Genomic DNA, 23,957 nt, shown 5'->3' on the forward strand with positions numbered 1-23,957 from the left:
AACCACAACGGAGGGGTATCTGTTGAGAGGCCAGACAAACGTGTGGTTCCTGAAGAGGGGCAGCAGCCTTTTCAGTAGTTGCAGGGGCAACAGTCTAGATGATTGACTGATCTGGCCTTGCAACATTAACCAAAACGGCCTTGCTGTGCTGGTACTGCGAACGGCTGAAAGCAAGGGGAAACTACGGCCGTAATTTTTCCCGAGGACATGCAGCTTTACTGTATGATTAAATGATGATGGCATCCTCTTGGGTAAAATATTCCGGAGGTAAAATTGTCCCCCATTCGGATCTCCGGGCGGGGACTACTCAGGAGGATGTCGTTATCAGGAGAAAGAAAACTGGCGTTCTACGGATCGGAGCGTGGAATGTCAGATCCCTTAATCGGGCAGGTAGGTTAGAAAATTTAAAAAGGGAAATGGATAGGTTAAAGTTAGATATAGTGGGAATTAGTGAAGTTCGGTGGCAGGAGGAACAAGACTTCTGGTCAGGTGACTACAGGGTTATAAACACAAAATCAAACAGGGGTAATGCAGGAGTAGGTTTAATAATGAATAGGAAAATAGGAATGCGGGTAAGCTACTACAAACAGCATAGTGAACGCATTATTGTGGCCAAGATAGATACAAAGCCCACACCTACTACAGTAGTACAAGTTTATATGCCAACTAGCTCTGCAGATGATGAAGAAATTGAAGAAATGTACGATGAAATAAAATAAATTATTCAGATAGTGAAGGGAGACGAAAATTTAATAGTAATGGGTGACTGGAATTCGAGTGTAGGAAAAGGGAGAGAAGGAAACATAGTAGGTGAATATGGATTGGGGCTAAGAAATGAAAGAGGAAGCCGCTTAGTAGAATTTTGCACAGAGCACAACTTAATCATAGCTAACACTTGGTTTAAGAACCATGAAAGAAGGTTGTATACGTGGAAGAACCCTGGAGATACTAAAAGGTATCAGATAGATTATATAATGGTAAGACAGAGATTTAGGAACCAGGTTTTAAGTTGTAAGACATTTCCAGGGGCAGATGTGGACTCTGACCACAATCTATTGGTTATGACCTGTAGATTAAAACTGAAGAAACTGCAAAAATGTGGGAAATTAAGGAGATGGGACCTGGATAAACTGAAAGAACCAGAGGTTGTACAGAGTTTCAGAGAGAGCATAAGGGAACAATTGACAGGAATAGGGGAAAGAAATACAGTAGAAGAAGAATGGGTAGCTCTGAGGGATGTAGTAGTGAAGGCAGCAGAGGATAAAGTAGGTACAAAGACGAGGGCTGCTAGAAATCCTTGGGTAACAGAAGAAATATTGAATTTAATTGATGAAAGGAGAAAATATAAAAATGCAGTAAATGAAGCAGGCAAAAAGGAATACAAACGTCTCAAAAATGAGATCGACAGGAAGTGCAAAATGGCTAAACAGGGATGGCTAGAGGACAAATGTAAGGATGTAGAAGCTTATCTCACTAGGGGTAAGATAGATACTGCCTACAGGAAAATTAAAGAGACCTTTGGAGAGAAGAGAACCACCTGTATGAATATCAAGAGCTCAGATGGCAGCCCAGTTCTAAGCAAAGAAGGGAAGGCAGAAAGGTGGAAGGAGTATATAGAAGGTTTATACAAGAGCGATGTACTTGAGGACAATATTATGGAAATAGAAGAGGATGTAGATGAAGACGAAATGGGAGATACGATACTGCGTGAAGAGTTTGACAGAGCACTGAAAGACCTGAGTCGAAACAAGGCCCCCGGAGTAGACAACATTCCATTAGAACTACTGACGGCCTTGGGAGAGCCAGTCATGACAAAACTCTACCAGCTGGTGAGCAAGATGTATGAGACAGGCGAAATACCCTCAGACTTCAAGAAGAATATAATAATTCCAATCCCAAAGAAAGCAGGTGCTGACAGATGTGAAAATTACCGAACTATCAGTTTAATAAGCCACGGCTGCAAAATACTAACGCGAATTCTTTACAGACGAATGGAAAAACTGGTAGATGCAGACCTTGGGGAGGATCAGTTTGGATTCCGTCGAAATGTTGGAACACGTGAGGCAATACTGACCTTACGACTTATCTTAGAAGAAAGATTAAGAAAAGGCAAACCTACGTTTCTAGCATTTGTAGACTTAGAGAAAGCTTTTGACAATGTTGACTGGAATACTCTTTTTCAAATTCTAAAGGTGGCAGGGGTAAAATACAGGGAGCGAAAGGCTATTTATAATTTGTACAGAAACCAGATGGCAGTAATAAGAGTCGAGGGGCATGAAAGGGAAGCAGTGGTTGGGAAAGGAGTGAGACAGGGTTGTAGCCTCTCCGCGATGTTATTCAATCTGTATATTGAGCAAGCAGTAAAGGAAACAAAAGAAAAATTTGGAGTAGGTATTAAAATACAGGGAGACGAAGTAAAAACTTTGAGGTTCGCCGATGACATTGTAATTCTGTCAGAGACGGCAAAGGACTTGGAAGAGCAGTTGAACGGAATGGACAGTGTCTTGAAAGGAGGATATAAGATGAACATTAACAAAAGCAAAACGAGGATAATGGAATGTAGTCAAATTAAATCGGGTGATGCTGAGGGAATTAGATTAGGAAATGAGACACTTAAAGTAGTAAAGGAGTTTTGCTATTTAGGAAGTAAAATAACTGATGATGGTCGAAGTAGAGAGGATATAAAATGTAGACTGGCAATGGCAAGGAAAGCGTTTCTGAAAAAGAGAAATTTGTTAACATCGAATATAGATTTATGTATCAGGAAGTCGTTTCTGAAAGTATTTGTTTGGAGTGTAGCCATGTATGGAAGTGAAACATGGACGATAACTAGTTTGGACAAGAAGAGAATAGAAGCTTTTGAAATGTGGTGCTACAGAAGAATACTGAAGATAAGGTGGATAGATCACGTAACTAATGAGGAGGTATTGAATAGGATTGGGGAGAAGAGAAGTTTGTGGCACAACTTGACTAGAAGAAGGGATCGGTTGGTAGGACATGTTTTGAGGCATCAAGGGACCACAAATTTAGCATTGGAGGGCAGCGTGGAGGGTAAAAATTGTAGAGAGAGACCGAGAGATGAGTACACTAAGCAGATTCAGAAGGATGTAGGTTGCAGTAGGTACTGGGAGATGAAGCAGCTTGCACAGGATAGAGTAGCATGGAGAGCTGCATCAAACCAGTCTCAGGACTGAAGACAACAACAACAACAACAACTATCAGGAATCGCATTGCGAAGTCCGAGTGCGCGAATTTTTTCTCCAACCTGTATACACGAACCGACTTCCGTTCCATTCGGATAACTCGTTTGTGGTAAATCTTATTTTTTTTTCTTAGAGCGTATTGTTCTTGTCAGCAACTTGGTTGCATGTACTGTTAAGCTCGTTGGTTCTCTCATTTGTCTACCGTTACTGTCTTCGGCACTGTGTGGATAACGTTCTCCTGAATGTGCTCACAGGTTCTACACACAGGTTCTACACACAGGTTCTACACACTTGCTTGAATAGCCATTTTGCTGCCACTTCCTCGAATGATTCTAGAAATTCGGATGGAACTTTATATATGCCGGTAGCCTTGCTTGATCGCAAGTCTTCCAGAACTCTGTAAAGCTCTGACTTTAATAGAGTAGCCCCTATGTTTTCCAAATCGATGCACACTTCTTCTTCTTCTTTTTCTTCTTGTTCTTCTGCCACGTCAGCAAACAGCTCATAATCTTCGTAGATGCCCTCAGTGTGTTCTTTTCACCTATACGTTCCCTTCTCTGCGTTTCATAGTAGAATTTATTTTGCCTTCTCAGTGTCGACGCATCTGCATTTAATTTAACCTAAAGTTATTTTGACTTTTTCATACGTTGAATCTCTGTATGTCCATCGTTTCAGAGACGGTTACGAAACTCGGGTGCTCAGAATAGAATGTCAAATCAAACGCCTTTCATCCGTCTAATTTCCAAACTGTTATTTTATTTTGTTACCAGTTTCGGCGATTTACTTCGCCATGACCGATATGTACGACGATTCCAACCGCAGTTCCGGTCAAAGTGGGGCCCGATTGGTATCTGTAGATGTCTGCTTGGTACAGCGATCATCTTGTATCAAGCAGAAATCTATAGATACCAGTCTGGCCCCATTTTGAGCGGAACCGACGTTGGAGTCTTCCCACACATCGGTCAGATGACCTGAAGATGACGTAATAAATCGCCGAAACTGGTAACCAATAGAAATAACAGTTTGGAAATTAGACGGTTGAAATGTGTTTGATTTGACATATGCCGAATCTGTCCTTTTGGCGACAATTTATTTTACTGTACCAATTTCGCTTCAGCTCACTTGCACTTACTATTGATTTAATTTCCAAATTACTTGTATGGAGTATGCCTTTCTTTTCCTGAATATTTTTTTTTTGTATTTACCTTTATCACTGACCAAGATGAAATAAGATAATTTTTTTCTGTTACCCTAGTTTTCTTCACATTTACATTGCCTGTACCTATGTTTGTCTGTCCGAATCCTGTAATTGCCATTCCCACTGAAGTACCTAACGCGGCACTCACTGATAGACAGATGGATGGATAGACCGATATTCAGCGATCACAGGCCCAGCATACCACGCGCTGCTTCCACAAACTGCCTCCATTCCTTCCTGTTTTGTGCCCGGTTCCTCCAGGTGTCTTCAATTCCCAGGGCTGCTAGGTCCTTCGCCAGGTCGTCCATCCAGCGCTTCCTTGATCGTCCAGTGGGGTGTTTCGTTTCCCCGCTAGTGCCATCTTCGCCTGTCTTCCATGCGGCATACTGGCTACATGGCACACATTGTATTCTTTTTCTCTTTATCTTCTGTAGGATAGTTGGTTGTCGCATCAGAAGGTAGATTTCCTCGTTTTTCTTCCTCCTCCATTCTCCGTTATATAAAACGGGTCCCCACATCTTCCTCATTACTCTTCTTTCAAATATTAATATTTTTTCCCTTTCTCGCTTAGTCGTGCTTCATGTTTCTGAACCGTACATTACCGCTGGGCATATCACTGTGTTGTAGATATTCATCTAAGTGTTCACTGAGAACGATTAGAGCGGAGCGTCTCTTGAGGGAATGCATGCATTTCATTCCCCCTGCTATTCTTTCCTTGATGTTCATGTTTATGTTGTTGTCCGTGGTAAACCAAGATCCCAAGTATTTGAACTGGTGTACTCTCTTGAACCTCTTGCCATCTATCTCAAGAAATTCCGCTCTTGTCTTCTTCCCAATTGCACTAATTGCATTAATTCTGTTCTGTCTCGATTCACATTGAGCTCCACCTTCTGTGCATAATTGTCCATTTTCTGGTACATTTCTTTCAGCTCGTGCTTTGATGCACTTAGTAGTACTATCTCTTCTGCATAAGCGAGACAACTCAAGTTGCCGTGCATCTCTACTCCAGCCCGCTCCTGTTCCCTATACTCTTTTATTACTTTCTCTAAGATGACATTGAACAGAACACATGAGAGAGCATCCCCTTGCCTGAGGCCTGTCTCAATCTTCAATGTTTCTGATGTGGCTCCTTGGAAACGTACTGCTGCCTTTGACCCTTCCGTACAAGCTTGCACCATACTCACTGGCTTCTCAGGGATTCTGAAGACACGCATTGCATTGCATAGGCTATTTCTGTGGATGCTGTCATATGCACGTTGAAAATCGACGAACAGGTTGTAGATATCTTTATCATATTCCTAGTGCTTTTTAAACAATTGTCTGTGTGAAAATGTGATCTATTATCGACCGGTTTGGTCGAAAGCCAGCTTGGTACTCCTGTATGTTGTTCTCTCTGAATGGTGGCAATTTTCTGAGGATAATGATGGGCAGCACCTCATACGTTTCATTCAACAAGCTGATTTCTCTGTAATACCGATTTCCATTTTGCTTCCCTTCTTGTATAGTGGGCATATTATAAAAAATGGCTCTGAGCACTATGGGACTTAACCTCTGTGGTCATCAGTCCCCTGGAACTGAGAACTACCTAAACCTAACTAACCTAAAGACATCACACACATCCATGCCCGAGGCAGGATTCGAACCTGCGACCGTAGCAGTCGCGCGGTTCCGGAATGAGCGCCTTAACCGCGAGACCACAGCGGCCGGCCTGGGACTTAACATCTGAGGTCATCAGTCCCCTAGAACTTAGAACTACTTAAACCTAACTAACCTAAGGACATCACACACATCCATGCTCGAGGCAGGATTCGAACCTGCGACCGTAGCGGTCGCGCGGTTCCAGACTGAAGCGCCTAGAACCGGTGCATATTATAGCCATTTGCATTCTTCTTGCAGTGTCTCCTTCTTCCATATCTATTGGATCAGCTTATATATCTCTAAGTGTAAGCTCTCACCTCCTATCTTGATTAATTCTGATGTTATTCTGTCCTCCCCTGGGGCTTTGTTGTTTCTGACTCCTCTGATTGCGATCTTCACGTCTTCTTCACTAACTTCCCACTCTACTTCATCTTTCCTTTTCTCCGCAGTGCTTGCAGGTAATATCTCATCTTGGTCTGGGCGATTCAACAGTTCTGAGTATTCTTTCCATCTTTCTACTATTCTTTCCTTGTCATTTATCAAGTTGTCATTCTTATCTCTAATGAAAAAAATTAAATTATAATAATTAACAGCCCCAGTTGCACTGTTTACCTAGAATATACCTAGATTTCAGTCGGGATCACCCAACCTTCTTCAGAATAACAATAACTACCGTTTGTCCATAGTGGACATCGTCAAGCTAAAACTACAAATCCAAAAATCATCGTCAGACTATAAAACTTATCTGGAACTGCGTCGGCCCCACTTCGCGACCGCGATGCGGCAGCCACTGGTTCTGTACAGAAACTGACTGTAGCGTCATCAGGCCCGCCTAGGCGGACGCAGTACCTTGTGCCTGCGCATAAACTGTATGATCATACATGTAGGTAAACGGTGCAACTGAGGCTGTTAATTATTAAAATTAAAATTAGTATTTATACAGATGCTGGCAGGGCGGCGAAACGTTGAAGATATTTAAGTTCTAATGAAAAAAGCTGGGCTCTGAAATCCACGATTCCGATATTTTATGGATTGGAAGAATTGCCTTTAGTTCTTGTTTTCGCTCTATGCCTCAACTTGTTCTAGCAAGACATCTCACTGGCTGATTTAAACTGTTTAAGAGCTCCACAACTGGGCTGACACTTGAAGCTGCTGTTTGATCACTGGATCTCGCAGCGCACACCACACAGTTTTGACGATAGCGTCACCTTCTCCAAGGCAGTATGCCAAAAAGTCAAGAAAGAGACGGGAGGAAGACCAAGAAAGCACTCTTGTGGCGCTACAAATGGTGACAGGTTGTAACGCGAGCTGCTGCTTACACGCAGGCGACCGTAGCAACGTTGGTTTCTGACGTAGAGAGACAAGTCCCCATTCTGGTGGGAGGAGGACCCGCTAATTGCTGGGGGAACAGTTGGCTGCAACGGGAGTGTTTGTGCGCCGCGCAGCCGAGATTAATGACTCACGAGCGCCGGCGACGCTGACGTAGACGGGACGGGGGGCGAGTGCGCTGAATGGCGGACGGCGCTGGCACGGGGGTAGCCAGAACAGACCACTGTGGCTGTTCATTAGGGCGGGCGCCGTCAGCCAGATTAATTACTCACAGGGGCGCGAGCCAGATAGCAGTGAGTAAAAACCTCGCCTCTCGTGACCGTGACCTTTACGGCGGCGCTCGCTGGCCGCCTCCTCGTGCAGATGAGTGAAGGGTCGCGCGGGCCTCCTCATGTAGAAGAGTGAAGGGTCGCGCGGGAAATCCTACCGACTCTTACCGACCTCTATCTTACTGCAGGGTCATAAGCATGCACCGATCTCTGTCAAAGCTATTCAGCGATGTTGATAGGGAGCGCGGAGCCGTTCGAGGTACAGCTCGCGCAAAATATCGTGGTACCGCAACAGAAACGCATTCTCATCGTGAGAGCGGGGCGATATCATCCCCTGTTCCGAAGAGGCGCGGCATTAAAGTCTTTGCACGCCATAAGAGAAAACAAGACCCCTATTACTAATATACGGGGTATAACGAATATGAGTGCATGTATTATTCTGGTGACTGAGGATGGTGAACATTATATCACTGAAACTTCCTGGCAGATTAAAACTGTGTGCAGGATTGAGACTCGAACTCGGGACCTTTGCCTTTCGCGGGCAAGTGCTCTATCAACTGAGCTACCCAAGCACGACTCACGGCCAGTCCTACTTCTGCCAGTACCTCACCTCCCACCTTCCAAACTTCCAAACTGGCAGAAGTATAGCTGTGAGGACAGGCCGTGAATCGTGTTTGGGTAGCTCACCTGGGCCTGCACGGTAGCTCTGCGTGTTCGGTCAGAGGGTTAGCTGTCATCTGTAATAAAAAAAACTGAGTGCACCGATCAACAACGAACTGAAACGGATGTCTTACGGCGTCCGCCCCGAGCCAAGGTAACGAACGAAAGCGAACAAAATAAGACTTAAAAAAAAAGTTGGTAGAACACTTGCCAGCGAAAGGCAAAGGTCCCGAGTTCGAGTCTCGGTCCGGCACACAGTTTTAATCTGCCAGGAAGTTTCAAATCAGCGCACACTCTACTGCAGAGTGAAAATCTTATGATATCACTATTTACATCATCTGCTGATTTACAATTATAGATATTACAAGTCATATGTTTTTAGGTATGTGTGGCGGCACGGATGAAAATCGATTAATCTATACTGACAGGTATAGTCCACTTAGTGGTGCAGTTACAACCATGCAGAAAACATCAAGTCGTGAAGATTGTGACGCATTTGTGGGAATTCTGTTCGATGCAAAGAAAAAATAATCAACACATGACGTGTTTTAGAAATTTGTGGTAGGCTCTTACGGGACCAAACTGCTGAGGTGGTCCGCAGCTCGTGGTCGTGCGGTAGCGTTCTCGCTTCCCGCGCCCGGATTCGCGCGTTCGATTCCCGGCGGGGTCAGGGATTTTCTCTGCCTCGTGATGACTGGGTGTTGTGTGATGTCCTTAGGTTAGTTAGGTTTAAGTAGTTCTAAGTTCTAGAGGACTAATGACCTCAGATGTTAAGTCCCATAGTGCTCAGAGCCATTTGAACCAGTTTGCTGAGGTCATCGGTCCCTAGGCTTACACACTATTTAATCTGGATTAAACTAACCTTCGCTAAGGACAACACACGCATTATGCCCGATGGAGAACTCGAACCTTCGGCGGTGGCAGCCTCGCGAACCATGGGAAGGCAACTGAGACCGCTCGGCTACACATACACTACTGGCCATTAAAATTGCTACACCACGAACACGACGTGCTACAGACGCGAAATTTAACCGACAGGAAGAAGATGCTGTGATATGCAAATAATTAGCTTTTTAGAGCATTCACACAAGGTTAGCGCCCGTGGCGGCACCTACAACGTGCTTACATGAGTAAAGTTTCCAACTAATTTCTAATAAACAAACAGCAGTTGACATGCGTTGCCTGGTGAAACGCTGTTGTGATGCCTCGTGTAAGGAGGACAAATGCGTACCATCACGTTTCCGACTTTGAGAAACCTCGGATTGTAACTTATCGCGATTGCAGTTTATCGTATCGCGACATTGCTGCTCGCGTTGATCGAGATCCAATGACTGTTAGCAGAATATGGAATCGGTGGGTTCAGGGGAGTAATACGGAACGCTGTGTTGGATCCCAACGGCCTCGTATCACTAACAGACGACATGACAGGCATCTTATCTGAATGACTGTAACGGATCGTGCAGCCACGTCTCGATCCCTGAGTCAACAAATGGGGACGTTTGCAAGACAACAGTCATCTGCACGAACATTTCGACGACGTTTGCAGCAGCATGGATCAGTTCGGAGACCATGGCTGCGGTTACCCTTGACGCTGCATCACAGACAGGAGCGCCTGCGATGGTGTACTCAACGATGAACCTAGGTACACGAAAGGCAAAACGTCATTTTTTTGGATGAATCCAGGTTCTGTTTGCAGCATCATGATGCTCGCATCCGTGTTTGGCGACATCGCGGTGAACGCACATTGTAACTGTGTATTCGTCATCGCCATACTGGCATATCACCCGGCGTGATGCGATGGGGTGCCACTGGTTACATGTCTCGCTCACCTCTTGTTCGCATTGTCGGCACTTTGAACAGTGGGCGTAACATTTCAGATTTGTTACCACCCGTGGCTCTACCCTTCATTCGACCCCTGCGAAACCCTACAATTCAGCAGGATAATGCACTACCGCATGTTGCAGGTCCTGTACGGGCCTTTCTGGATACAGAAAATGTTCGACTGCTGCCCTGGCCAGCACATTCTCCAGATCTCTCACCAACTGAAAACGTCTGGTGAATTGTGGCCGAGCGTCTGGCTCGTCACAATACGCCAGTGACTACTCTTGATGAACTGTGGTATCGTGTTGAAGCTGCATGGGCAGCTGTACCTGTACTCGCCATCCAAGCTCTGTTGGACTCAATGCCCAGACGTATCAAGCCCGTTATTACAGCCAGAGGTGATTGTTCTGGGTACTGATTTCTCAGGATCTATGCACCCAAATTGCGTGAAAATGTAATCACATGTCAGTTCTAGTATAATATATTTCTATAATGAATATCCGTTTATCATCTGCATTTCTTCTTGGTGTAGCAATTTTAATGGCCAGTAGTGTATTAAGGAACCACACATAAAAATACCGTTACAGGCCGTATATTACCAGGTTACAGTACCTGGCTGCCTGTCTAAGGGCTTCAAAAGGCAAACCAAAGTTTGATTTTCACAGTTCCTATAATTATATTAATAATTTTGCTATCATAATCTACTAATTAAGACATGGATGGTGAAGAATTTAGAGTGCAAGCCGTGCTTTTAATTACATGCCGCAGCTTTCTCATCTGGTTACACATTTCAGGCACTGCCAAACCACACTGTCTGAGTGTGAGGAATAGGAAGAGGGGAAAAGTGAGAAAGCGACACATTGAAATGGTGATGCAGGCGCAGTGCATACGACTTGATCTCATATTTTTCAATATCAAGCATCAGGAATAAATAAATTTTCGGCATTATTTCATTGTTTTTGGTGCACTGAAGACGTAATACAATTTTTATCTGGTACAAACTGATGGAATAAGGACAGACACTAAGATTTCATAGAGTTTAGCTCTCATGTTGCCACGTAATTATGACTTATTTAGTTTCATAATCGAAACAAGCTTCCCACCCGTATGTGTCGATCGAAAGACTTTCAGGTTTGCAACCGCATTGCGCAGACATGGAAAGTCTTCCCAATGAAAACAACACAGCCCACCCAGAGTGTTTAAATGTAAACCGATTTGTCCTCAAAATAGGAAATGTATTGAAGTTAGGACCTAGAAACGACGGAGAGGCTTCATCCCCGCCGTAGCCCTCAGTAGTACACAACCCCACAACAGGCTACAGCAGTCCATTCACCCCACCGCCACCCCACAACCGAACACAGGGTTATTGTGCTGTTCGGCTGTCCCAGTGGTCAGGGCGGAGGAGTATTTGCTTAAGTATTTCAATTTTCGTTAAAACTTACGCTGAAGAAGGGGTAGCAAGTGGTGCGCGTAACTACGAATGCCGATTTTGGTTTAATCTTGCTTTCAGAAACACCACATTACGAAGCTCAGAGGAGGGGGGGGGGGAGAACATTTACTATAATATGACCGGAAACTTTTGCTAGTCTTTATTTCATCAATGGGCATTAAAATCTGAACTTTCATAGATGCAAGTGGGTTAACTCGTATATGTTGCGTACCGCACTTCATTGTGAGCAAATCAAATAGTTATGGGGGACACAAGGAACATTAACTATTACATCAATACTATTCCAAACACGTGGCCAAGTAGCGGTAGCCAACAAAAATGCAAAAATATGGACACACAAGATAATTTCTTCCCCAGATCGAAACTGCAATTTTCCAATGTGGCGGTTGCTCCAAGCGATCACGTGGCGGGGAAACAAGTGCACAAAGAAAACATACGAAAAATAAATATAAATCTCCCAAAATATTACTGTAAAAGAAAAACCACATTAAAATACATTAAATGAGTGAGCTTCCATTAAAAGCAGAGCAATAACACGACCGTGAGCTTAAGGCCCACGGTGCGTGGCCTGACCAAGGCAAAAACGCTAAGTTCTTACTGAAATTTGACTAGATTATGAAATTAAACTCCCTTATGGGGGTTTGGTGGTAATTTCACACCTGATTTCAACATATGAACTTCATTATTTTCAGTTTTGAGACATTCTGATACCTTTGTTAACATTACTAAAATCGAGAGCTGCGTTTGCACGTCTGTCCAGCGCCGCTACCAAGGAACAAGTGAACCAGCGGACACCTCACCCAACCGTTGTTCGTACAACAGGTGGTGAAGGGGATGGTTCGCCATCCTGACAGAGCCAATACTCGTGCCTTAGCCACGTCTCTGACCTCCTGACTTGTACACTATCTTTGCCAAACTTGTTCGCGTTTAGGGGTTGGTACTATGCTACCACAGAACCACTCTACTCATGCAATGCTACGATCTCTGACCAAAACTTTCTGCTACTTCACATAATATCTCATTCGTACAGTCTAAGGTCGCACAAAGGATAGTATGCAAGGAAACTGCTTGTTACCCACAGTCTTATTTCTGCAGAGTAATTTAAAAAAAAATCCTGTACCGGAATTTATTGAGAAAAATATGGAACAGTACAACAAGATCCGTTTCATAATGATATGGCAGTACAGACTGCAGATTACATTTAAGACTATCGCAGGACGAGAGGAAAACGACTAGATCAGTCGTCAAAATACATTGATGGAAGTGGAATCGGCTGCATCTTGAAGCATCTGCCAGATATTTATCAGACTTTGTAGAGATGTTCATCATATAATGTGTAACTTATTACGTGTTTAAACTTCAATTCTGTTCAGAACTGATGTCTACCTCCAACATTCGTATGGGGTGTCATTCTCATGGATGTCCATATGCTCTGTGGCATGAAAGCAAACAGGCTGTGAATTCCATCTTGAGGAATTTCTACAGCTACATCTACGTAGGTACTCCGCAAGCTACAGTATGGTGCATGCTGCAGGGTATCTTGTACCACCACTCGTCGTCTCCTCTCCGTTCCCACTAGGAGATACAGCGAGGGAAATCGACTGTCTATATGGCTCAGTATGACTTCTAATTTCTCGTATCTTGTTTTCACGATCCTTGCGCGAAATTTATTTTGACAGCAGCAGGCTCATTCTGCAGTCAGCTTCAAATGCCGGTTCTCTAAATCTGCTCAGTAGTGTTCCTTGAAAAGAACGTCACCTTCCCTGCAGGGATTCCCATTTGATTTCCCGAAGCATTTGCTTATTGTTCGACCCTATCAGTAACAAATCTAGCAGCCTGCATCTGAATTGTATCTGTCTTCCTTTAGTCCCACCTAGTGCGGATCCCAAAAACTCGAGCAGTATTTAAGAACAGGTCGCCCTAACGTCCTATATGCAGTGTCCTTTAAAGATGAACCACACTTTCCTAAATTTCTCCCAGTAAATTGAAGTCTGCCATTTGCTTTCCCTCACTTGTTTGTTCTGTTTCATGTCGCTTTGCAACGTTACGCACAGATATTTAAACGACATGGCTCCGTCAAGCAGCACATTACTAATACTGTGTGCGAACATCACAGGTTTGTTTTTGCTAATGCAGTTTTCTACATTCAGAGCTAGTCGCCATTCATTTCACGAACTAGAAAGTTTGTCCGTGTCGACTTGTATTATCACACAGTCACTCATCTTCGACACCTTCTCGTCCACCACAGCACTATCAGCAAACAACCACACATTGCTGCCCACCCTGTCCGGCAGATCATATATCATACTGGATTCTATTACTTAAGAAATCGGTGCCTAGGAAATTTATTACATTCGAACTCAGAACATGTTCTAGAATTCTGGAGTAAACCGATGTTAAGCTTATTGGTCTGTAATTTCTTTCCACGTCTGAAGAACCTGCTGTGTCATTTCATTTCATGAACATTGTTGGCAGGTGGCTGGTAAAAAAGTGTGTCCGTCCACCGCCTTTGACGTATGATTTAAGAGAGAAATCAAAAATCACGCAGGCCAGTCAAGGATCCATACATTCCTCTAGCTGTTTTTGGTGTAAACTGCTGTGTGGGGATCTTCTATTACATTGCTGGAAAGTGACATCTGGTATCCTGCTCATCAAGAATAAAGAAACAGGTTTACCATTCCTGCCGTCCGCCCCCGGTAGCTGCGTGGCAGCGGGACAGAATGTCAATCCAGCTGGCCGGAGTGGCCGAGCGGTTCGAGGCGCTTCAGTCTGGAACCGCGCGACCGCTACGGTCGCAGGTTCGAATCCTGCCTCGGGCATGGATGTGTGTGATGTCCTTAGGTTAGTAAGGTTTAATTAGTTCTAAGTTCTATGGGACTAGTGACCTCAGATGTTAAGTCCCAGGGTGCTCAGAACTATTTGAATCATTTTTTTTGTCAATCCTAAGGGCCCGAGTTCGATTTCCGGCTGGGTCGGAGATTTTCTCCGCTCAGGGACTGGGTGTTGTGTTGTCCTAATCATCATCATTTCATCCCCATCGACGAGTAAGTAGCTGAAATGGCGTCAAATTGAAAGACTTGCACACGGCGAACGGTCTACCCGACGGGAGGCCCTAGTCACACGACACCATTCCTGCCGTTTACTGAAGAGCATTCAGCCTGCCTTCAAACGATAAGCAAATCAGTCCTGTTGTTCGATCTAGTATCTCCCCATACAACGATTCCAAGAGTTGGCGAGGCATTGCTTCCTGTTCATTTCACCAGGTCATCTATTTGAAAGTGTACTGTAGCAGGTCCTTTCCACGTAATACTCGTTAGGGGTATTCAATTTAAGTTCAGTTTATGTAGCAGGTTTCTCTTCTGCTGTTTGCTTTACATAAATAATAACTGGGAGAAAGTTTGTCTAAGGAACAATTGTCCACTGATTCCGTCTTACCAGTAGTTTGGTGCATAAGTTCATAACATTCAGATTGCTAAGGTTTTATTTATCAATTGTCATTTTATATTTGTACTTCGCTGTTGCCATTTTCTCATTTGGAGACCGTAAGTGAAGCTGTGAATGCTAGAAAATAGAGTGTCAACTGGAGAAATCGGAACATTTTCGACATATTCTTCTGTTTGAGTTCGGTAGACGGGTGACAGCAGAGGAAGCAGCAAGAAAAATTTTCGTCGTATGCAACGATAATACTTTTGTACAAAGTACGATAAGAAAATTGTTTCACCGTTTTAGAAAACATCGTTTTCACTTTAGTGACACTCTACGTTCAGGAAGACCATCGTTTAAACGCATTAATCGACGTTGATAGAAGTCATCACAACCATATGTGAAGCACAAGCGGCCAAAGACACTACTAGCTAGGGCATAGCCACCTATTGTAAACTAACATACACCAACAAGCAACAAAGGTCGGCAAGCCCCTGCATATCAGCAACACTGAATGGAAGTTACCAGCTGCCATTAGAGCCGACCAACAGGCCACAGCAGGGACACCGACGAACTCGCCCACTGACGCACAAACAATTCGCCAACATCACCCTACACTGTGCATCCGATATGTGACCTATCGGACACAAAAACGAGGATAAACCTAACTGTTGCAGGTTGCTGACGCTGAGCGAGAGCTCAATACCGGCACCCAGCGGCAGCCACCGAGCAACATCACCGCACAACGTCAAAGGTATTGACATGCATCATACCCACTACTAACAAAGCCTACCCTTGCACGACCTATCGCAGGCAGCAACACATTCACTACTGCTCTTACCACACGACCTAACTATCGCAGAGGTTTTATTCCCTTGGCTCTTGCCTTGGTACTTTTTTTGCTCAGCCCTTCAAACCGCTACTCTTCGTTCGACTTCGACCCAATCTATCTCCAGATGAGCGCGTGTTAATGGTTAACCTTAACCAGATGTACGCAAATATCGCAGTACCCACGTCCTGCGACACCTCACTTTAGTGAAAACTAACCCTTATGCAGATATGGCAGTAGACCTTTTGAGTTGGCCATCATGCCGGTGTGGGCGTGGAGGGGCTCCACCTCTGTTAAAAGTTGATAAAAGTCAGTGTACTCGAAAACTGGCAAATTTAGTGAACTGTGATCATTACACCATCGTGCGACATTTGCATACAATGGGAAAGGTTCAAAGATTGGGTGTATGGGTACCGCATGCTCTAAGCCAAAATCACAGAAATCAGCAGGTGGCCATATGCGCATCTCTGATTGCTTTTCATCAATTGGATTGTGAAAAACACCGGCCATTCCTATTCTGTATCCTTACTGCTGACGAGAAATGGTGTCTTTACCCTACCATTAGGAGAAGAAAGGAATGGTTGAGGCCAAACAAAGCAGCAACTTCCCGTACAAAGACTTGCGCGCGCCTACAAAAGATGTTATGCATCTGGTGGAATAGCGACGGTGTGGTGTACTACAAATTGCTTCACCGAGGTGTAACCATCGCTGCTGACACTTACTGCCAACAACAGAAACGTAGTGAAAGAACAACGACTATCTAGGCGGCGTTATGGTACTCCACGATAATCCCTAACGCATTGTGCGAGACTGACAAACTCCATACAAGAGTTGGGGGTTAAGAAGTCATTACGCACGAATCTTATTCATTTGATCCTGTGCCCTTTCGGTTTTTAGGTTTTTCCTTCTCTATCGAACAACCGTCCGGATGAAAATGCTCTCCGAACATGGATCGACGAGTTCTTCAACTCAAACTCAATTGATTTCTGCAATCTGGAATCGGAAAGTTACCTCAGTGTTGGCCGACTGTTGTAAATAGTGAATGAAAATGTATAATTGATGACTAGAGGGTCTGTTATGACTATCTGTTATGTTTAATAGACTTATGAAAAAACGCAACGAACTTATGCATCAACCCGCATCAGCATCCTATGTTACCCTTCTGCTACGCATCACCTCAGCAACAACCTCTTTAATGCACAGATGAAAGAGTAATTAAACGTGAAGTTGAAACTAGAGAATCAGAGTATGTTGCCTTATTCCTTCTTTGTAGAGGCTCAGTAATTTTCAGTTGAATTTTATTTTTTACGCCTCGCTTGTGGTTTGGGCTCGCCGTAGGCAACGAACTTTCCGCTCTTTTTAAAAATTACACTCTGTGACTGGTCAAATAAAAACAAGCGCGGGAAGCTGTGGAAAGTTCCACTGACTTTCCTGTTCGAACATTGTTTGGTAACTTCGGTGGCAGCAAGAAAGCGAATTTCTGGGAGTTTGCTGACGCCCACCGGATTGTACGAGCGCCTTGAGTTCCAGGTGGTTTTGGTGACTGACCGACCTCCACTCTTTAAAGACCCGCCGGTCAAAAGGAGGCTAACGTAAATATTTAAAATGTTTGAAGAGAACTGTTAGGTTATGATCATGAGGTCAGCAAGACCTCTCATGGCCATTTCTAACATAAGTTCATTCTGTTCAGTTCAGTTTGGCCTCGCGGTGTAGCCGCCCGGTCTAGGCGCCTCGTCACCGTCGGCCCGGCTCCCTCTCGTCGCAGCTTCCACTCCTGCCTTGGGCATGGGTGTGTGTGTTGGCCTTAGCGTAAGTTAGTTTAAGTTAGCTTAAGTAGTGCGTAAGCTTAGGGACCGATGACCTCAGCAGTTTGGTCCCATAAGACCTTGCCACAAACCTCCAAACTTCCAAGTCCGTTTTCGTTGTTTTGCAATTCAACGTAGGTGTTTATTGAATTACTTAAATTTAACTTCGAAGAGTGTTAATATCCACTGGTAACACGTGTAGAAAAGAATTTTGCTAAGATCGATTGCATTTCCGTTTGCAAAGCGTGGGTGCAGTGTTTTGAATCAAACTATCAGACTAACGATTAATCTAAACATTATAAACTGGCTAGAACGAGTACCAAGATCGATATCTAAGTTTGTGGCGACTTTGACCAATTATCTCTGTTTTTTTCTCAGAATGACATTTAAGGTGTCGGGTTGCTCATAATACTGCCACAGTGTCTTTTTTTACACCAGTTGTTGACAATTATGAACACAGGCAGGGCGGGGAGACATTAGTAGTTCGAGAATCTGCTGGAATTACTAGAATCCCAATGGGCAGGGTGAACTTAGTATCTGTGGTTTGCTTTTTCATTCATCTGTGGTGGGGTTACCTCCTGTTTGTGTACTTCCTTCTCGTAGTTTACTTGTATAAATGGTTCAAGTGTCGGGATGTTACGAGTGTTTAGAGCTTATTACGTTAACAAGTACACCCCCTTGATGATTCATTGCCCAGGCTGATATTTGTTGGAAACTCACACCCCTGTCGCAAAGACCAATTCTACATCTACATCTACATCCATACTCCTCAAGCCACCTGACGGTGTGCGGTGGAGGGTACTTTGAGTACCTCAATTGGTTCTCCCTTCTGTTCCAGTCTCGTATTGTTCGTGGAAAGAAAGATTGTCGGTACGCCTCTGTGGGGGCTCAAATCTCTCTGATTTTATTCTCATGGTCTCTCGCGAAATATCCGTAGGAGGTAGCAATATACTGCTTGACTCCTCGGTGAAAGTATGTTCTCGAAACTTCAACAAAAGCCCGAATCTAGCTACTGTTCGTCTCTGGTGCAGAGTCTTCCACTGGAGTTTATCTATCAACACCGTAACGCTTTCGCGATTACTAAATGATCCTGTAACTAAGCGTGCAGCTCTCCGTTGGATCTTCTTTACCTCTTCTATCAACCCTATCTGGTACGGGTCCCACACTGGTGAGCAGTATTCAAGCAGTGGGCGAACACGTGTACTGTAACCTACTTCCTTTGTTTTCGGATTGCATTTCCTTAGGATTCTTCCAATGAGTCAGTCTGGCATCCGCTTTACCGACTATCAACATTATATGTTCATTCCATTTTAAATCACTCCTAATGCCTGCTTCCAGATAGTTCACGGAATTAACAGCTTCCAGTTGCTATATTGCAGATAAATGTGAAGGATCTTTCTATCTATGTATTCGCAGCACATTACACTTGTCTATATTGAGATTCAATTGCCATTCCCTGCACCATGCGTCAATTCGTTGCAGATCCTCCAGCATTTCAGTACTATTTTCCATTGTTTCAACCTGTCGATATACCACAGCATCATCCACAAAAAGCCTCAGTGAACTTCCGATGTTATCCACAGCGTCATTTATGTATATTGTGAATAGCAATGGTCCTACGACACTCCCCTGCGGCACACTTGAAATCAATCTTAGTTCGGAAGACTTCTCTCCATTGAAAATGACATGCTGCGTCCTGTTATCTAGGAACTCTGTTAATATCTTACTTAAAGTAATTCAGTTCTCATTCGTCGCCCCCCCCCCTTTCCCTGCACGTACATTCCGCCACCTTCTCACATCCTCTGTAAAATCAGTATCACTGAGAAATAAGAAGAGTATCTTGATACCCTCAGTCCCGTTGACAGTCGTGTGAAATCGTAATCAGTTACGCTTCTAATATAGTTTAATGGGCCATATCCTTTAAAAGGTTTCACATAACGTTGCGCGTTAGTGGAATTAGGATGTAAAGAGGCTCTGCCTGCTTACCAAAAGAAGTTGCAAGTGCATGTGCTATGGAAAAAAAGGAAGACTCGATAAATAACGAGTAACAGTAATTAAATTCTAAACCAGAAGTAAGGGGCACGTTGGTTTCGATCTGGACGCCAGACATGAAAGCGAGACTCGTCGCTGAAACACCAGATTGTCAAATGTCCAGTCTGACTATGGGTACTATGCCATGAAAATATCTGTTGACAGTGGCGTAAGAGGCAAATGATGCGCAGCAACTCGAGATATGAACACAGTTTCCATTAATCTGTTCTTGACAGTTCACGGTGACATTCTGCCTGTAACTTTCACCTGGAGTTAAGCTGCTGGCATTCGTCTGATTGTCAGAGCTGGTGGAACAATGCTACGTCCTACTCAAGAGATACTTCTCTGTAAAGACCCGTATCTACTCTTCTTGCCACTCTTTTATCCTGAACCCACCTCATCACTAGGCGTTGCATTACAGCAACTGTCTGTCCGTTCTGTGTGTATGATGTTGCCGTGCGCCCTATTATTCGTCCTTTCGCAAAGTTAAAAAAATGACGATAAGCTGCGTATGCATGAGCTATGGCATTGCTGTGCTGAGATCTCCACCTGAAAGGTTCTAGTACAACCAACAGCCATTACACAATATTACCTCAGTTCCGTTAGGATTGCTCGTGTGAAATACCAAACTGCAACGATGTCTCGTGGCGAATTGCGACGTTCCGATTCTTGACGTTTCAACAGCAGCCTTGTAGAAAGTCAACATCGCTGTAGCGATCATGGCCGCGTGTTGTAGTGCGACACCCTCCTCAAGCGTCCCCCCTTTTTTGTATTAGTAGCCGATGCTAGGAATAATTTCGACTCTTGTATAGGTGAACCTTATCTCAGCTATTTAACAAAATGAACTTAATATGATTTTGTATACAATGAATTATATTTCAGGCTAATGTGCATAAAAAGAAATTAATTCGTTACAATCGATATGTACAGCTAAAATAACCATTATTTTAGAAATATTTGAAATTACGAAATATCTGGCACACTTAAATTTATATTATTAATCGTAAGATCTAAGACTACTTATTAAATTTATTTCTGGAGTCATTTATAAAATAATGATATAACTTGAAGAGGATTCTCCTTTTGTCAAAAAAGTTTGTAAACCCTTTTGTTTTGTAAACTCTTTGGAATATTGTTAGTACCGCAGAATGAGCTTGGCAACGGCCTTGCCGCAGTGGATACACCGGTTCCCGTGAGATCACCGAAGTTAAGCGCTGTCGGACGTGGTCGGCACTTGGATGGGTGACCATCCAGGCCGCCGTGCGCTGTTACCATTTTTCGGTGTGCACTCAGCCTCCTGATGTCAATTGAGGAGCTACTCGACCGAATAGTAGCGGCTTCGGTCAAGAATACCATCATAACGACCGGGAGAGCGGTGTGCTGACCCCACGCCCCTCCTATCCACGTCCTCCACTAAGGACACGGCGGCCGGATGGTTCCGGTAGGCCACTCGTGGCCTGAAGACGGAGTGGAGTGCAGAATGAGTTTAGTAGTAGTGGGCATACCTCGGATGGAATCGGTCATGCTTTTATTTCTGGTAATAACAATGTAATTTGTGGTGTTATAGAAGTGGAATTTGTAAAGACGGTGCGATATTGAAAAAATGTGACAAAAATAAAATTCATGAGTAAGACAGGCAAATCTTCAAACATTATTATGTAAACTTTAAGACTCAAAGTTAAAAAAAAGAATCTACCCCTAGACGTGACTGCATCCAGCACCGAGAAAATGAAGATAAGAAAAAACATTTTTTGTTTATATTACGCCTCACGAAGCTTTTGAAGCTAATGAACATACTGGAAAATTTACTGTTTATGTGTGGGAGGATAGGATGACAGTGTCTTAACACTCGTCGGAAAATGACGGTGGAGCAATGAGGGCCGGCGCTGTGGCCGAGCGGTCCTATGCGCTTCAGTCCGGAACCGCGCGAGCGCTACGGTCGTAGGTTCGAATCCTGCCTCGGGCATGGCTGCGTGTGATGTTCTTAGGTTAGATAGGTTTACGTTGTTCTAGGGGACTGATGACCTCAGATGTTAATTCCCATAGTGCTCAGAGCCATTTGAACCAGCAATGAGGCAATATCAGCTCTTGTGTTAAGTTTTGTGCCTGTGGGAAAGAATTCGTCGAATTCGACCCGAATACCGAGACTCAGATTCCTAGTTACTCCTCCACGACAACGCCCTAATCCACAAAGTGAAGGTCGTGCGCAAGGTTTTAGCTAGCAAGCGCTTCACAGTCCGTTTTCGCCGCATTTGGCCATAGCCGACTTCTGGTTGTTCTCCAGATTGAAGTTGACAATGAAAGAACACCTTTACCACGCAGTTAAGGACAGCCAAGAAGATTGTTCCACAGTATTAAATGCAATTCCAAAAGAACACTACAGTAACTGTTACAAAACACTTTAAAACGATTTCAACAATGTTTTAATGCAGGGTGACTCGATGTTGAATAAATACAGTGATTTGCTGAGGCTAATTCACGACTTCTATTTTTCATAGCCACACTCTTAACGGAACATGTATAGGCATGTGTGCATTGTATACTGAAAATAAGCTCGCATAAGGTTGAAATTTTAATCAACGTATTCCACAGGCATAAGAATACAGAAGTGTTGGATGGCACCGTTCGATCGAATTGGTAATGGTGTAACAGCTTCTACACTGAAGAGCCAAGGAAATTGGTACACCTGCCTAATATCGTGCAGGGGCCTCTTAAGCACGTAGAATTGCAGCATCACAACGTGGCATGGACTCGACTAATGTCTAAAGTAGTGCTGGAGGGAACTGACACCATGAATCCTGCAGGGCTGCCTATAAATCCGTAAGAGTACGATTTCTTCTGAATAGCACATTGTAGGCATTCCAGATATGCACAATAATGTTCCTGTCTAGGGAGTTTGGTGGCTATCGGAAGTGTTTAAACTCCGAGGAGTATACCTGGAGCCACTCTATAGCAATTCTGCAGCTTTGGAGTGTAGCACTGTCCTCCTGGAATTTATGAAGTCCGTCGGAATGTACAATGGACAATGGATGCAGGTGATGGTTCAAATGGTTCAAATGGCTCTGAGCACTATGGGACTTAACTGCTGAGGTCATCAGTCCCTTAGAACTTAGAACGACTTAAACTTAACTAACCTAAGGACATCACACAAATCCATGCCCGAGGCCGGATTCGAACCTGCGACCGTAGCGGTCGCGCGGTTCCAGACTGTAGCGCCTAGAACCGCTCGGCCACTCCGACCGGCGATGCAGGTGATCAGACAGAATGCTAACGTACGTGTCACCTGGCAGAGTCGTATCTAGAAGTTTCAGGGGTCGCATATCAGTACAACTGTACACGCCCAACACCATTACAGAGCCTCCCCCAGCTTGAACAGTCCCTTGCTGACATTCAGGATCCATGGATTCATGAAGTTGTCTCCATTCCTGTTCACGTCCATGCTCTCGGTACAATTTGAAACGAGAATCTCGGACCAGTAAACTTATTTCCAGTCATCAACACTCCAACGTCTGCGTTGACGGGCCCAAACGAGGCGTAAAGTTTTATGTCGTGCAGTCATCAAAGGTACACGAGTGGACCACCGGCTCTGAAAGTCCATATTGATTATGTTTAGTTGAATGGTTCTTGCACTGATACTTGTTGGTGGCCCCGAACTAAAATCTGCAGCAACCTGCGAAAAAGTTGCACTTTTGTCATGCTGAACGGTTCTCTTCAATCGTCGTCGGTCCCGTTCTTGCAGGATGCTTTTCCGGTCGCAGCGATGTCGGAGATTTGATGTTGTACTGGATTCCTGATATTCAACGTACACCCGTGAAATGTCGTACGGCAAAATCCCCATTTCATCGCTACCTCGGATATGCTGTGCTCCATCGCTAGTGTGCCGACTATAACACCACGTTCAAACTCACTCGAATCTTGATAACCTGCCACTGTAGCAGCAGTAATCGATCTAACAACTGCGCCAGACACTTGTCTCATACGGGCGTTGCCGACTGCAGTGCCGTATTCTGACCTTTCATATATCTTTGTATTTGAGCACGCATGTCTATCAGTTTCTCTGGCGCTTTAGTGCTTTTTTCTCACTTCTTCTTCATCGTCGCCTTGTCCCACGTCACGTAGGTCGACGGATATCTTATCCTTCCACCTCATCGCCGTCCGGAGTGGACGAGCGGTTCTAAGATCTACAGTCAGGAACTGCGCTACCGCTACGGTCGCAGGTTAGAAACCTGCCTCGGGCATGGATGTGTGTGATGTCAGGTTAGTTAGGCTCAAGTAGTTCTAAGTTCTAGGGGACTGATGAC

At 44.3% G+C, this 23,957-nt stretch overlaps 1 protein-coding gene and 1 pseudogene across 1 annotated transcript in view; one reads left to right on the forward strand and one right to left on the reverse strand.

Annotated features, from left to right (window-relative positions):
- The window catches only part of LOC126355345 (uncharacterized), a 708,215-nt gene that overhangs the window by 366,254 nt on the left and 318,004 nt on the right, over nt 1-23,957 (reverse strand). The gene's annotated exons all lie outside the window — the stretch shown is intronic.
- Nucleotides 20,813-20,930, forward strand: LOC126356668 (5S ribosomal RNA; annotated as a pseudogene).

This window comes from Schistocerca gregaria, chromosome 3 (assembly GCF_023897955.1).
Source record: "Schistocerca gregaria isolate iqSchGreg1 chromosome 3, iqSchGreg1.2, whole genome shotgun sequence".
In the NCBI taxonomy this organism is placed as follows: domain Eukaryota; kingdom Metazoa; phylum Arthropoda; class Insecta; order Orthoptera; family Acrididae; genus Schistocerca; species Schistocerca gregaria.